General features: G+C 33.0%; 1 long non-coding RNA gene across 1 annotated transcript in view; it reads left to right on the top strand.

The window, feature by feature from the left end:
• The first annotated feature begins 359 nt into the window (after positions 1-359).
• The window catches only part of LOC138307199 (uncharacterized), a 37,289-nt gene continuing 21,863 nt past the window's right edge, over positions 360-15,785 (top strand). The window contains exon 1 of the long non-coding RNA XR_011205945.1: positions 360-512. This is a non-coding gene — a long non-coding RNA (uncharacterized lncRNA). The remainder of the gene's footprint in view (positions 513-15,785) is intronic.

Here is a 15,785-nt window from a genome sequence, read left to right as displayed (position 1 = left end):
ATGCGATAAGAAGTTTATACACCACGACTATTGTATATTCCTAGTAAAACAGTGATGAGCTTGATACCATATGACACTTCTAGTTCAGTGCAGAATGACAATCAAACCACAACACAATACGTACTCATTAATGGTTTCCAAACCTTTAAAAAACTTTCCTTCTGTCTGATTATGAAATAGTCTTTTGTTTGATGATATCCCCGTAGAAGGTTTAGTTTTACGTTAACGGTTCTGATTGGTTACATGATACCGCGATACATTTTCCATACACTTTAAACTTCCGGGTTTCGCTTTGTTGCTACCAACACTTTATTTGATTTAGGCATTATAATCCAGCTCCTTGTTGGGGATATCACAGAACTATAAACGGCTTAGACGTCTAGGTGTATACAATACGAAGGAATATCATTTTGGGATTAGCGGTGACCGTTTAATGAATTAATCTGAACAACCCATGCATCCCCACACAGTGACCTCCGTTTCGCAGGATGCCTTGCTGCAACAAATTAGGGGTATGTTATAAAACTCGTAAATTAAATCATGGACAACAATCTTACAATATCCATCACTGTTTTTGTAGTTATTTTATTTAAACGTACTGACCTTTTATTTAGATGACTATATTTTTATTGTATGTGTTACTGTTTTGTGTAATGTCTATTTTTAACATATACCACTGTGCTGTGCTGCAGAGACTTACATAGACATTACTCCATGTCCGATTCCTTTGACGAATGTGTCTTTGTCAATGAATTTAAATGTTCGAAATTGAAATAACGTGTCAGATATTTTTTTAGAACCTAGACTGGTTTGACTTACGTTGAAATATCACATGACTTTCATGTATGAGGAATGGACATGCACTCGCGCTTTGTTTGAGAACATGTTTCAAAATGGCGGGATACAATGATTGTAAAACGGTGATACGTGAGAGAAACAAACTAAAATTTACAGTGTAGAGAATTGTACATATCAATTTTACAATTAAAGGTGCTCCACCGCCGGCAGAGCATAAATGATGTTCATCATTTGAACAATGTGTTTAATCGTGTATATATATATTTCTAATTAACACAAAAAAATATTTATTTTGCCTCTGGTGCATGACCAATCAGTACTTCATTCCATATAGGATATAGTGCCAAGGATTTTTTTCGGAATGCAATTAATTGTTTTTTATATTCTTAACTTAAAGTAAAATATGAAGCTCAAACCTTTCAATGGTGGTAATGGTGTAAACCATTTGTCAGCGGTGGAGCATCTTTTAGTCAATAAGTAGTAATATCTCTATATACATTTACAGTATATATGTCTGTTTACTGATAAGATACAAAATAATAGATAGGATGGTCATCAAATATTGCTACCAATAACCTGTGTAATAATAATAATAAACTTAATCAGTAATATGAGCTCGTTTTCTGTTACAAAATTGAATAGAGTTTGACATTTAAAAGTGTTTGGTATTTCGCAGTAATATCTAGAGAGTAGTTATTTCTATTTGTACGAATGACTTCATTTTCAAATTGAAACAGATTTTATATATATAATGGAATTCATCTCCTACCTCATTTTAGTACATGAATTACATACTATTTCCATACTTGGTATGTTTTGCCATCTGCCATATTCAACAGTAAGCTTAACATTACATGTTCTAAACTTACAGTAAGCTACAGCCAGTTTAGAAGGGAGTTCAAAAATATATCTTTCTAGAATAAGATCTTGTTTATATATTCTATAATTTGTTCCTTCCGGTGAATCAAATACCTCTTGTCTCCAATTGTGTATGAATTTAGGTCTTTGGACGACTGTTGTTTTTAACCAATTCACACGTTCGAATTCAAGAGAATAAAAAATAGTTCCCAAATCAATTTCATTTAATATATCCTTAATAAAGGTTGTCCATCATTTATCATAATGGGTTAAAACTTTTTTTGACTTGTTTCTAAGTTAATTTTGTGTACTGTCCACTACTTTGGCCCAGAAACTGGTCATTCTAACTTTTACATTAATACCCAGTGGGTATCTCTCAAGCTCACCATATATCATATCATTTGGTGCTGAAGTATTAACTTTTAAACTAGGTTTACAAAGTTTGAGATGTAATCTCTCTAATAATTTGATGTTACAATATCCCCAAACTTCACACCCATACAATATAACGGGTTTTATCACTTTATCAAAATATCAAGTTTACAATCAATTGAAAGGTTATGTTCTCTGCATTTTGCTAAGGTACCATGCATATATTTGTTTGTGTAAATCCGTTTCTTGTAACATAAACTCCTAGATACTTACTTAAAATAATTCAATTTTGCTATGTAATTTTAATTGTACATTGTACATTGTTACATGGCTCTACCAAAAATCATTACTTTAGTTTTATCGATATTTACATTAATGCGCCATCTGTTGGCATGTTCTATTAGTCAATTGTTTTTGAAGTTCATTTGGTGTATAAACCAGTAGTATGGTGCATATAATAGCAAATATAATTTTAAAAATATGTGTAGATCATTTCCTAAGTTACATAATATATTTGACAAACCCCGACATCCGATTTCAATTAAAAATTCTTCCAAGTCATTTAAAAATATAGAGAACAAGAAAGGGGATAAACTTTCCCCTTGTTTTACACCAGCATTGCATGTGAAGATATTTGAAACTTCTACACCTTTAATTATTTTGGCTTTAATACCATCATACGTATTTATTACCCGGAAACATTTTCCATAATATTATTTGTAATAAGTTTGTTCCATGAACCAAGCCTCCAAACACTATAGAAGGCTTTTTCGAAGTCAATGAACGCAGCATATTTTTTTTGCTAGTTCAATTAATGAGCATTAAGAGAATGTATGCCAATAGTTGGATGATTCCGTCGAAAGCTAACTTGCTTCTCCAGAATCAGTTCAACATGCTCTGAATACTTATTAAGTCTTAAGTATTAATGATGGAGGTAAAAACTTTACTTAGACAGTTAACTAATCGTAATCAACTAGATGATGGGAAAGTAATAACAAACCAGGATGAAATTTTGCACGAAGTTTTCAATTTTTATAAAAAGCTGTATGATTCTAATAGCAATCTAGAAGATATTAATTTAGATAGCATTTTAGAACCGTTTAATGTTAAAAAAATAAGTGATATTGATTCAAAAAATATTGAGGGTTTAATAACACTGGAAGAAGCTGGGAAAACTTTGCAAGATATGAAAAATAACAAAAGTCCTGGTATAGATGGCTTTACAGTAGAGTTTTATAAATGTTTTTTTTTAATATTTAGGTAATTTTGTTGTGCGCTCGATCAATTTAGGGTATCATTCTGGCATTTTACCTATCTCGCAACAACAAGGTATCATCTCATGTATCCCTAAGGGAGATAAAACCAGACATTTCATAAAAAAATTGGAGGCCAATAACTCTTTTGAATGTTATCTATAAAATAGCGTCAGGTACCATAGCTCGTAGACTTAAATCAGTTTTGATGATATAATTGATAACGATCAGACTGGATTTTTAAAGGGGCGTTATATTGGCGAAAATACCAGACTTGTCTATGATGTCATGCAATATACAGAAGAAAATGATATTCCAGGTATGTTTTTAATGATTGATTTTGAAAAAGCTTTTGATTCAGTCTCTTGGGTTTTTATAGAAAAAGTATTACATTTTTGGTTTTGGAAACAGTATAATAAATTGGGTAAAAAGCTTTCACAACAATGCTAGTGTTACTCTTAATCAAGGTGGGAACTTATCTTCATTTTTTCCAATTAAAAGAGGCTGTCGTCATGGCGACTCTATCGCTCCTTATATTTATATTCTATGCGCAGATATTTTGGCAATTAAATTACGACATAATGAAGGAATAAAATGAATTGATATTAACGGCTGTCCAATACTCTTATCTCAATACGCGGATGATACCTCACTGGCACTAGATGGTTCAGAGAAATCACTTAGGGAATCGATAAAAGAATTAAGACATTTTGCAAATATATCGGGACTTAAAATGAATGTTTCGAAAACTCAAGTGGTATGGATCGGAAGCAAAAAAATATAGCTCAGATTCATTTCTTCCAGAACTAGATCTTCAGTGGGGGCAAGAGAGGTTCACTCTTCTAGGAATAGACTTCCATGTTAATCTGCATATGATACCCAAGTTAAATTTTGACAAAAAACTGATAAAACTTAAAGCTCTCATAAAATCATGGAAAAGGAGAATTTTAACTCCAATTGGCAAAATACATACATTTATATCCCTGCCAAACCCAGATGAAAAAATTCTTTCCAAAATTAACTCTGTTCTCTATGAATTTCTATGGGATAGTAAATTAGATATGGTTAAAAGGGATATTTTGATACAAAATTATACTGAAGGTGGACTTAAAATGGTAAATATTAAGGCCTTCATTGACTCTCTCAAAGTCAGTTGGATAAGAAGAGCTCTTCTTAGTACATCTAAATGGCAAGTGATTCTTAAAACATATATAAACATAGATTTGTTAGCTAACTGTGGGCTTGAATATGTAAGAATGTGTCAAAATAAATGTAATAATAGTTTTTGGTTTGATGTATTTAAAGCTTATAAGCATCTGCATTCTAGTTACAAGAAGAATGTTACCAAACATCAATCTTATATGAAAACCCCTATCTGGTACAATGGTGAAATTACTATAGGAAAAAAAATTATGAAGGACTGGTATCAGAAAGGAGTTATAGTGATACAAGATCTAGTGAAGGATAAAATTGCTGATACTTTTTTTACCTTTGATGAATTTACTAAAAAATATCAAATTCACAGTAATTTTCTACATTATCTAAGTGTGTTATCCGCAGTCAAGAAATATTGCGCCAATGCAGCTCTCCCATACGCTAATTTTGTATATCCTTACATTCCAATCAACCTGGAATTATTTCTAATGAAGTCCAAAGGATCTAAACACTTTTACAACTTTCTTATTGTTACGTCTGGGGCATATGACAAACATCAACAACACGTGTTCGCCATTATAGAACTACTTTTTATTGACTAACAGACAGACAGGTTGTATTCTTACGCAGGGCGTAACTAATGACTGGAACCAAACTATATAAATCCGGATCATAGCAAACTCAATACATAACACTTATTAAAAATAATGTAATTCCAACCGGACAGAAAAAATAGAATAAGACTTTTGACTTTGACAATCCTACTTTCACTATCACTAAAAACACAAAGCTTCAATGGTTTCAGTATAGAGTGAATCGTCATATTCTTACTACAAACTCTCTACTTTTTAAATCTCATGTTGTCATTTCTCCATTATGTGTTCTCTGTAATTCTGAAACTGAGACTATTATACATGTGCTGTGGGAATGCCAAGAGGTTCAGAACCTTCTTTATACTTTTGAAAATCTTTTAGATGCACTCATCACTCCCTTCAGTTTTAATAAAGAATCATATCTATTTGGTCTTCTTTCACAGAATCTGAAGAATAATGGGATAGATAATGAAATTCTCATTATAATCAAACATTATATTTACAAGATGAAATGTCTGCATAACTCCTTAAGTGTAAATGCTTTAATCAACACTATCAAGGAACACTATAGGGTACAAAAATATATAGCTACTAGTAAAGGTGATTCTGCTAAAGAAAGGTTTGATAAGAATTGGAAGAAATAGGAAAAACTGGTAGCATTGTAAAAGTATACATTATTTGCCCAGACTTTTTTTTACTTCTCTTGTTTATTTATCTTCCTGACCTTGAATACTATTGCCACAATTAATCAAATTTTGCTTTTGCTTTTCATGCAATGTTGAATATTTGATGTCTCATAGTTACACCCCACCATTTCTTTCTCTGTCTGTCTAGTCTGTGTGTCTGTGTGTCTCTGTCTGTCTCTCTCTCTGTCTCTCTCTCTGTCTCTCTCTCTCTTTCTCTCTCTCTCTCTCTCTCTCTCTCTCTCTCTCTCTCTCTCTCTCTCTCTCTCTCTGGTATGTTTGTTCTGTTTGTTTGTACACAAATTTATTAAAAATATTTAAAAAAATAAAACTCATTCAGATCAATTTGGATGCTTACATGTAAAATGTACAGTGATTACCTCATACAATTATCGTTTTCTATTAATGATGTCTTTGTGGGTGATATCATATATAATGTTATGTTTGAGGATAAGAGGACAGGTGATAACTTTGATTATGATATCAAAATATAAGATTTAAATTTATTGATCATGATGATACATGTAAAAAGGATATTTTGACAATGATGATGATCCTGGTAATGATGATGCGAATTGAGTGATGATGTTAGTGTGCAAAGCTGTAACATGTAACTATAGTGATGCTGTTTGCTGAGTGTGATAATGGTAATCAAATATAATTTGCTACTGTGGGATATGGTTATTAATGAATGACGCTGTATATTGAGTGAATATATGTATGATGATGATGATGAATGAGGGAATGAAGATTATGAATGATTTGTGTGCTGATATCTAATGTAACTTTTACATTTTGAAAACTTCTGAAAAAAATAAAAAATAAAATACAAAAAAAAGTAATCGGTCTATAATTTTTAGCATCATACATATCACCTTTGCTTTTTAAAATTGGGATTATATTTCCCAAGAGCCGTGTGTTTGGTACTTTGCCAGTAATAAAAATATCATTGAATATCTTCACATACAATGTTAACATAATATTAATTATATATTTAATATACTCATTACATACGAAGTCGTCACCACATGACTTATATTTTTTAAAAGGGCCACTACCTTTCCGAAACGGCTTTTAATTTTAAAATAGGAATGTAAAACGAGATCAAGAATTTTGTAGAGTCGCAGAAGTTATTAACTATACGTTTACCAGCACACTTATCATCACCGTCAGAACTGTTTAATTAGAATAAATAAAATGTTAATTTTCATAACGCGGGTCGTTTTATGTTTCCCGCCGTCGTCCTAAATGCCGCGCGGTAGTTGAATATCACTGTGCCAGACGGCAAAACAGCGAAATTAATCTCCACTGTTATCGTATATTAGACAGGAAATTTTAGCGTTCTTTTGTATAAACATTCTTTATTTTTAAGATCTGCTTGCGACATTTCGGTACCATCCTTTTTATTTGACCCTTTTGCCTTTCTATAGCTTTTCCTTTTTATTTTACATTCTGGTGTAAACCATAGCTTTTTTATTTTTATTTTTGTTTTGTTTTTACTTTTATTTAAATATCATTTCCATTATTTGTTTTAAACCTTGCGTTTCCGAATGCATGCATAGCGCCGTCAATAAATATTTTACATATTTGATCAACAGCATGATCGAACTATCAAACATATTTATCTATTCATCGATTTGATCTGCTTTGTTGTGTACAAATTCTACAAAAGCTTCTTTTCGATCGTCTTTCCATTGTTTAGTCTCTTTTGTAGTATTGTTATGCTTATTAGTATGTGTTACATGGGCATTATTTAAAACTTTCATTTTTTTCATAGTTGTATTTACATTTATAGGATAATGTACATCTGACATTATGGTAGAGTAATAATGTACTTTACTAACTTAAGGAAGCCGTAGCTTCCAAACAATAATCAATTACACTTATGTTATAACAAGTAAAATCACCTCTGGTACTATCCGTACCGGTCCATCCATTCATAATGAATATATCTAAATAATTGCATTAGTAATCGTTTACCGTAGCAATTTACTATTTTATCCTCTGATTTTCTTATTTTATGAATTTCTATATCCCTTAATAAATTAGCATGTGAGAAATTGATAAATTCTTCATCGTCTCCTAGGACCACATAATCAGGTAAGTCCGCAGTCCGAGTATTGAAATCTCCTAGTAAGCAAATGTGTTTATATTCATTATTATGGATTAATATTTCATGATCTAACTTTTCAAATAGTTCAAGTGAAGAATACCTCTAGTTAGCTGGGGGTTATATAAACAATACCAAATAATATATGGCCATTTATATAAAAAATATTACCATTTGTTTTCAACCATAAGATGTGATTACTGTCTGTGTTTATAACAAGGGTATATTTAACATATTCATTTCTACATATACAACTATACCTCCTGATTGTACATTTGATAATGAAGTTCTATGTTAGAATATGCTGTATATCCTTCAATATCCTTCCATACAAATCACGTCCGCCGAATCTATTTTAGATTCCCCAATACTTATAACATCATACTGTGATACATATTGCAGAAATTCATGACATTTTAGCTTATTTACAAGGCTATATATTATATTATAAGACTCTTTCATATGTGGATATGAAGGATAGGGATATTCTACCCGAGGGTCACAAAATGTAGTAAAACCCGAGGCTTGCCGAGGGTTTTGCAACATTTTGTGATCCCGGGGGTAGAATATCCCTATCCTTCATATCCACTTATGAAAGAGTATTTTTCTTTCATACCACGACGTTTTACTGCAATTTTACAACTATAATATCCCGCCATTTTGAAATAAATTCGAAGAAATCCACGACTGGAAGTCAATTTCCATACATGAAAAATTACGTGATATTTTCAACACAAATTCCGTTGCTTGCATCTTTTATAGTAAAACCAGTCAATTTTGTGAAAAAAATGTTACAATTTTACCGAGGAAATAGTGATTTTGTTGACGCCATGACGTCACGAGGCTTTATTGCATGGGTAGCCATGCAATACAGCCTCAGGCGACATGAGTGTATTGCCCTAGACCAGCCAGTATTACACGTGTAGGTATGAAAGAATAAAAGATCTATCATCATAGTTACTGTTCGAACATATATTTTTATCATTGGTCGGCTGAAGGATAGGGATATTCTAGATCTGCCTTCTCGCAATCCTCGGGTATTACATGTACTACATTTTGTGACTCTCGGATAGAATATACTTATCCTTCATATCCATAATTCAATTTAAATAATAAGATTTGATAAGATTTAAAAAGATATTTTATGAACGCAGGCAAGTAACATGCCTCTATGTCCATATCTCATACAATGAAATACAATGAAATAATATCCATGATATACAATTAGTAATTAAGTGATATCAATTATTAAATGAAGTTAGTTAATTGGCACGTCCGTGTTCCATTTAATAGCTCCCCAAGTGGTTGTATTTAAGTTCCAAATTAGCCCAGTGCTTGTCTAGACTTATCTCGAAATCTCTTATTGTTGTAGAGTTTATGATATTTTCTGGTAAACTGTTCCATATATCGACAATTCTAAATCCAAAGGAATATTTCCGTATATCTAACTTGCAATGTTTTTTCTTTAATTTTAAAGAAAGTTATAATGAATATACATATTCTACATATCCACAATTTAATTTTAAGAATATTATAATGAATGTAATCACTATTGCCAGAGTCCTACAAACACAAGCGAGGTGAGATATCACAGAGGTTCCTATTCAGGGCTAAAGTCCAGTCTTCCCTTGGGATACTTCTGGTGGTCCTCGGTGGGATCGGGATGGGGTTTGGATGGCCGGAAGTACGTTTTTTAATCCCTCTCCATATCATCACCGGGGTAATGGTAAGATATCCTAATCTAATGTAACGAGAACAAACACCGACTGAAAGTTTAATATTAATCATCTCAAAATATAAAATGATATCGCCTATCGTGTAACTTCTCAGAAAGATTCACCGACGTAATGATTTCACAAAAAATAGTCCCTCGACAACTGGAATGTCATAGGTTTAGAGGAAGGACGCTGTTGTAAAGTTTGGTCTCTCCTCAAAGGTTATCACACCGTTCTATTTTTGTGTTATATCTTCATTTCATTTCAACAAATTTTATTATATAAATATACATATAAATGGATGAGATAACAGGCTAAGCCTATTTAAATCTTCTCCATATATATATAGTGGTGTATTTAATTCAATTAAACAAAATACTATTGTTAGTTTATTAACTGCACACGCAAACACTCATTCATTCTACTTTCATTCCAGTAGGCCAGTGAAGCATTAGATCATAATTAGAATTGTGATGAAGACGTAATTTGTATACATGTATATGTATCTATACATAAATTATTGTAGATAACATTAGATAACAAATTGAATAAAATGTACAAGTATTTTGATAAAATTGAATAACATGAAATGTAACAAAGAGATATTGAAGATATCATCAAAAACGTTTACTTGACGAAAGATTGGCTTTGGATCAAATAAATTCATTTATATCTACTGGTAAATCAATATCTCAAGAAGTGAGTAAATCTGTACATAAAAACAACTTTGGTGTGACAATCATTGATTAAATTTCAATAGTTTATATAAATGGAGCAGAAGAAAAAGAAATGGGTGGAGTCTTCAATATGATAGCCACATGAGCATGATGGATCTTGAATTTACTGATCAGTAAATTTATCATAGTTAAGATCATTGGCATTATTACTCAATTGACAAAGAATGATATTCAATTTTCTAGGGTTACAATTTCAGAATGTAGGAGTAATAAAAAGAGGAATAGGATTTGCATTATACAATTTTCTTTCAAATATACCTAATCATGGCGCTAAAGTCATATCAGTATCAAGTGAGTTCCAAATTCGCGTGACGTCAGGAAAATAGCTATTACCGAGAAGATTTGATGTAAAACGAGGAATATTATAGAACCTATGATGCCTGAGATTATGAAGTTGAACATCATCATCAATAAATGGTGCGACTATCGAAGAGATTGGACACTGGTTCGCCCGTTCTAGGTATAATTTGTGACCAGGCGGGGTGTGTTTGTTCTTTGGGTGTATGCTTCAGTGAGGTAACACTAAAAAGGCCAACACTTCCACACGAGACACAACACGGATATTCTACAGCCAAACCACACACGCAACACACCGCATCTGTGGGAGGCGGTCCTTAAAAATCTAATAACCCAAACCAAATCAAAGAACGTTCGCTCTTATTAAAGTAGTAGTCTCTACTACTGTTTAGAGCTCAGCATACAGGGAGTGGGACGACTGGTTCGCACTTTGTCAGTATACTGTGACCAGGCGGGGTATGCGGTGTGGTATATTTGGAGGCATCTTCCGCGAGACAGCACTATAAAATGCAAGTGTAGGAGAAACTACACGAATATAAATAACACAGCCTCCCGAACACACCAGACACAAACATTGAATAAATGGGAGGTCATCCTTAAATCATCTTAGCTGCTCATGGGGCGTTTCGTAGTCTGGCATAATCAACCCAGCCACTAACGAGTTAAATCAGCCAACAACCTGATTCTTACACCAACAAGAGTTCCACGGAAGTGAATGTGTCGCCTGCACAGCATCACAAAAAAAAATAGTTATTTACAGTTGAAAACATTGTTAATAACCAGCTTGTTTGGTTGATACTAAAGTTGTCAAGCGGAAACCTTGTTTCGACTAATTTAAAGTCCTGTAACTCTTGCAAATATTGACGGCTTTTGACCAGTATTTAACCCATCTACGATCTCATTCGTATAAAGCAACATACCAAATTTGGTTGAAATCAGACAATAAATATTAAAGTTATCGAGCGGAAACCACGGATTTATCTGTTTTGACGATTTTGAAGTCCCGTAAATCTTGCAAATATTGACGACTTTTGACCATTATTGAACTCATCCGAGATCTCATTGATATACAATAATTTATAAAATTTAGTTGAAACAGAACGATAATAATTTAAGTTCTAGCCGAGCAAGGTAATGTTGTGATTTCTTATTCATTTCAACAAAAATTAGCCAGCTTGTAGTTATCACTTCTTCATCCCCATTTATTCATTGTAGAAGTTTTCTCTTATTTTCAGATTTTGGTGTCAGGGGGTTGTTTGTACCAGGCCGGAAAACGGATAAGCAGCGAAGACAGTGTTACAAAGTCGACTAAATGTTGTAATCGGGACGTTGTAGAAATGCACGTCGTATAATACAATGCACGCTGCATATATTAGTTTAAGCAAAATCTAATTAACTTTCCCTGGCATTCAATTAACACGTACATTATACACGTAGGAAATGAAGCAGTTAAATCACAGGGGTTTGGCTCTATATACATTTTTCTCTCTATATATAATACTCAGTATTAAATAACTATATATAGAGAGAGAGAAAAATGTCTATCGAGCCAAATGCGTGTGGTTAAATAGAAATTTAGGCGTATCTATGGGAGGTTGGGATCACCTATTCTAATCACCTTTCGTCCGTCATGTGTCCATGGCCAATTCATATGTTTGACTTATTCTAAAAATTTACTGAAGCGAATTCAATGACACTTTGTACAAATAAACTTTTTCAGACACTCAAATGTAAGTACATAAGGTGTCAGTTTGCAATCGGGTCGTTGTGGAAATGCATATCAGATAATGCAGTGTACGCTGCCTAGTAAGCAATTTTTTCTAGACACACTAGCCTTAACAAATACGTACATTATGAATATAGGACCTATTAAGCAGTACAAGAGATCCCAGAAATATCTTGGCACCCAACAAAGAATGATCTACATATGAAAATGGAAAGAGAGATTTTTTCTCTGCTTTTCAAACTTTTACAACATATCACTATATATGAAATTTGAGAAAGATCCTTTCAGTACTTTCTGAGATAAGTAACGCACTTCAATTATCAAAATCCAAAATGGTGGCCTGTCAGCCATCTTGTTTACCGATCGGTACCAAAATACAATATGCAATAACAAGGGTACCTAGGTGGAACCTACAAGTGAAATTTGAGAATGGTGATCCCTTTCATTACTTTCCTGAGAAAATAGCGGTAACAAACATTAACAATGTCGAAATCCAAGATGTCGTGCGTGTCGTTGCATATTGTTTAGTGCCGATCGTGTCCCAAAATGCAATATACCATTTACATCACTAGGTACCTAGGGAACCCCTCACATGATACAGATCTCTAATACACTTTGGTGAGAAATACCGTTTACAATATTTCAATAGTCCAAAAATCGAAGATGGCGTCCTGTCGGTCCATCATGTTCATATCGATTCGTAACCAAAATGCAATAAGCACAACAAAGGTCCTAGGTGGAACCTGTACATGAAATTTAAAACATATCCCTTCATTGCTTTGCATTAGAAAAAGCGGAACACAAACTTATAACTATCAAAATCCAATGATGGCCCGCCTATAATCGCCGATAATTGTTGACCAATCGGTCCAAAAATGAGCAACATCCACAGACTAGTGGTCACTAGAAACCTACATATGAAAGTTTGAGAAAGATCCCTTTTAGTACTTCTGAGAAATAGTGGTAACAAACTATAAATTGGACATGAACCATAAGATAAACCATGTAAATATTGAGTAAAATACATATTTAATACGTGTCAGATACCTTACTAAGTAATATATATTAGTTATTGTGCATATGTGTCAAATAAAATAATTATAATGGAAATTCCATCTTTCTGTATTTTGAACCGGCCCGGTCGAATTTTGTAACGATAGTATAGTAGTGTTGAACTTTAGTGACCTCCCATGCCGCAATGCACTGCATATGTAAACAAAATGGTGGGTCAAAAACGTGGGTGAAGCGAACACAAACGAATTCCGATAGAAAACAGTGTATGTCAACTCGTCAAGAGTCAGTAACGTGCGCGAAAGTAGGTAAATGGCATTCGCCTATATAACACTAGTAAACCAAATTGTATATGCGAGTATGTCTGCAATTTACAGTGATGAGGATCTCTGTGTAGGAATACAAACAATGTAAACAAACATGAGCCGCCAGTAAACAAAGAAACAAAGCTAGTAGCCTATTCATCACCTAGGATTTGTATTCTGAAATAATTAATACCAATTAAATGTAAAAATGTTAGCATTTAATAATGAAATTAAAAATGGAAATCAATACTGAAAACAAATTTAAAAATTGCAGTAATAACTATTTGGTACGCTTTTCCCCCAAATACCAAATTAGATTAAAACGTACATAAAAACATACGTCCAGCGTCTTAGAAGCGTCCGTCCAGGCTAACTGTGTCCGTGATCACACCACAACTCCACCAAACTGGAGTAAATTAAAAACTAAGTCTAACTTGATTGGGAAAACACAAGGTATAAATACAGCATTGGGGCTTGAGTTAGAGAGTATTTTCAAGGTACAATGTACCTGTGCATGGTTAAGCTATATATGACTGTTTGAAGAATAAATACACCGTTTACTTTCGAGATAGACTCAGCATAAACTGATGGAATGTTCAACTTGTATTTAATACAATCACATCGTTTTTAGCCATAACACAGCATAAAAATTTACTCATCAATATAGACGAGCCTTCCTGAAAACATAAATTAAATTGGTAGTAGTTTGAGTGAATTTTATGTATTATTAGAAGTGTTTATAACCCTAACTGATCTACACTAGACACTACATGCATCTTCTAACTTCCCTATTTGGGATTGCGCTCGTGGAATGGTAGAAGGTGCCTGATATCTAGGCTAGTTACTAAGAAAAACGTACGGACATTACTAAAGAAGTAACAACTTTATCCAAATAACTCATTGATTAATATCGACATATAACTTGACAGTACTGATAGAAACATAAAGATTCATATAAGCGAAACCAGTGCACACTCAATATCCTACAAAACTATCATAGAAAAGTCAGATTTAAATAAGATTGGCATCTTACCGTTTCTAGTGGCTCAAAACCCATTATCCTACGTCAAAATATGGTGTGTTTAAATCAATCACTTTGTCTCTCGCTGGAAATAGAATTCCATCATCAGTATAAAAATCACCTCAGCAGCGTCCTTCTCCAAGCGCTGATTCGGAACCACATCACTACTAGAGAAGGGTATCTACATTGCGCGATATTAACTGTCACATCAAGTAGTTAAAATGTTTGAATATTATAAAAGTGTATTTTATTTTGTAGATTTTTTAGTATTATTGCAAAAATAAAGTTTTGATGTGGTATAAAATGCATTTTTGATTACTTTATTTAATGATACCATGGGGAACTATAACTATCTTATGGAAAATATCCGCTGTTCCGGTATTTGTACCTGCTGACTTCAGCGATGTGACGAGCGGCAAATTTAAATGCATTATTAACGACGTTTCTTCAAAAAAATAGTTGAATGTAAATATAAGCAATAAACAGTTACCAAATTGTAGTATATAGTCAATATGAATACAATTTGGGTGACAGATAAATAATCATGTCGCCCTAACGGGCGACATTCAATTTATCTGTCACCCAAATTGTATTCATATTGACTATATACAACAATTTGGTAACTGTTTATTGCTTAAATGGATCACTGAAAATGCAAGAGACGGAGCAACTCCCCACACTTTATACTTGCGTGGTGTACATATGTGCAATAAGTCAGGAACCTCCCAGTCTCGTTTGACTTTTGACTTATCATTCATACGATAATTACAAAATTTTTTTATAACAAATAAGTGCATAAAACGTATCCACACTCGGCAACCAGTCAGAAAAATATGAAAAATAATCTTGAAAAAAGCGGAAAACAAATATTCCTTGTCATAGGTCATCGAGCTTTCGTTCATGTATAAGAACCTCGTGCTATTCGGTTCAGCTTTCTGTTATGTGTACCAATAATATAAAAAATGTGGTCTATTTTTTATCAGTTTTTGAGGTTAGCTGTATTCCCCAAGTGTTTCCCTGTCGTATATAGAAAACTAAAACCAATCAGTGTAATAAAATAATCAATAAACATCTGAAAACCATTTTCTAAGCATACAGAACAAATTTATTTAAAGGTTCATTTCACCCTTTAACGTAGTCAAAATCCAAGA

Source organism: Argopecten irradians, chromosome 14 (genome assembly GCF_041381155.1).
Source record: "Argopecten irradians isolate NY chromosome 14, Ai_NY, whole genome shotgun sequence".
Classification (NCBI taxonomy): Eukaryota; Metazoa; Mollusca; class Bivalvia; order Pectinida; family Pectinidae; genus Argopecten; species Argopecten irradians.
The sequence above is the reverse complement of the archived record's forward strand: the minus strand, read 5'-3'. Positions and strand labels throughout refer to the sequence as shown.